Source organism: Cyprinodon variegatus, unplaced genomic scaffold, assembly GCF_000732505.1.
Source record: "Cyprinodon variegatus isolate N-32 unplaced genomic scaffold, C_variegatus-1.0 Scaffold45, whole genome shotgun sequence".
Taxonomy (NCBI): Eukaryota; Metazoa; Chordata; class Actinopteri; order Cyprinodontiformes; family Cyprinodontidae; genus Cyprinodon; species Cyprinodon variegatus.
This window is the reverse complement of record NW_015150498.1, coordinates 2,067,316-2,069,354: the sequence shown is the minus strand read 5'-3', so window position 1 is coordinate 2,069,354 and position 2,039 is coordinate 2,067,316.

Below are 2,039 nucleotides of genomic sequence, written 5' to 3'. Positions count from 1 at the left end.
TTTTTGTGGACTTTTATGGACCTTTCTGCCTCGGGCGCTATGGACCTCCATTATTTGAATGTCAGCAGACAGCAAGAAGCCACGGGCTTCTGGGGATAGTTGGGCACTGCTTGTAGACCTTGTAGGGTATGCCGCTAGGGCCGGGGACTGAACCAGATCTTGCAGCTTTAACAATCTTTCTCACTTCTGCTCAACACTGTTAAACTGATACACTGGTTTTGCAGGTGTTACCAGTGCCTTGCAAGGGCCCAGCTCTTGATCTCTTGAAGTGTCACTGAAAGTGGTGTTGAGATGCTGGTCAATCTCTTCTACAGGGCAGACAAGGTAGCCACTTCCCTTCTGTCTCTTTAGCCGCTTGAAGGCAGCTACTGGGACAAAATATATATAGTTAGATTTAAAGGAACTGATTTTGAGCATCACACCTTTTTCTTGTTGCATAGTTCTCTCGTTCTGAGTGGTTCATGCACATATTGTGATGGCGAAAGTCTTGAGGTACATTTTATTTGCCACCTTTGACAAAACAGTATGGCAAACCTGCTTTACCCTTAGACTTAGACAACTTTTATTGTCATTTTGTATACAGAGTGTATACAAAACAAATTTCGTTTTCTACAGCTTTCAAGACATTTCCAGTCCATAAAGTGCTGCAGTGATCAAATGTAAACAGTGTGGGAGAAAAAAAAGACATATGGTACAAATATGCAGTGTTTTAGTTTTGTGTTTTCAGTGTGATGTAGAGTTTGTGACATGATTTAGAGTTTTTTCCAACAGTTCCGCTGTCTGATGGCAGTGGGGAAGAAGCTGTTGCAGAATCTGCTGGTTCTGCATCGAATGCTGCGAATGTTCTTCCCAGAGCGCAGCAGGGAGAACTGTCCATGGTGGGGTTGTGAGGGGTCATTGATAATGTTAAGGGCTCAGGACAGCTCTGGGATGAAATCTCTTTTATGGACATTTTCCCATCATAACATCCTTAATAGGCAACATAATATGTAAAGGTAACTTTAATATTAATTGCATGGATTGTATTTACTATCCAACTTAAATATTTTCTTAGTACGGGGACTTTGTGACCTGTTATATATTAAAAACTATAACTGATCGAGGTTGTTCTGTTATTTTGGTATATATATGATGGGTGTTGGTTTTTTTATCCCGCCATGTTTCTATTGTTTCTGTGGCTGTAACACTTAAGTGATTAGTTCAAATGATAAACTCAGTCCGCTTTTGATCGTTGATTGTTTTTTTTTTAAGAAAAGAGGAAAGGATGAGAAAGTCCTTCAGCTTGTTCAGATTTCCTGACCTGATGCTGGAGGTGAGCGGCGCCTGAAGGTGATGAACAGATTAAAGAAGTGGGAAAGTTTGCCTTTCTCACCCTCCGCCGTGAGGAGGAGGTTATTGAAACAACAGGAGAGGCCAAATGTGCAAGAAGAGCAGGGATGTACACTGACAGAATAGATTAGAAAATGAATAGAGGCAACAGGAGAAAAGAGAGCAAATATTGTGAGATCACCTACTGTCCAGACACACTCAAACACGTCCAGCTGTGACCTCTCTGAGCTGCCATCCAGTAACTATCCCCTTCAGACTTGCTGTGTCCTGGCAACAGAAATCCTGACAACCAGACAGAAAAGCATCTTTATTACTCCGTGTGAGAGAGAGAGATAGATTAGGGAACGCTGCCTAACAATACAGCCAAGTATCATGTAGGTTGAGCAATAGTTTGAGATCTAATGCTCTTGATTAAATATATGATCATTAAATACTTTGCTCTATAAAGAAAACGCTGTTTACCACATTAGCAGAAAAGCACAGTTATTAATTCTCCTGGCAGATTTAGATTGTAAAGTAGGATTTGATGTACCATGTAAATGACCTGACTATAATACAATCCAGGTATTTGTGAAAGGTCAGGCTTTCTGCTGGCAGCTAACCCCTTTTAAAAAGCGCTTTAGCAGCCAATGAATATACTACAATTCTTTTGTTGAAAAGTAAGTAGGGGTGAGTTCATAAATACTTAATTTCTTAAATGATCTTGTCTT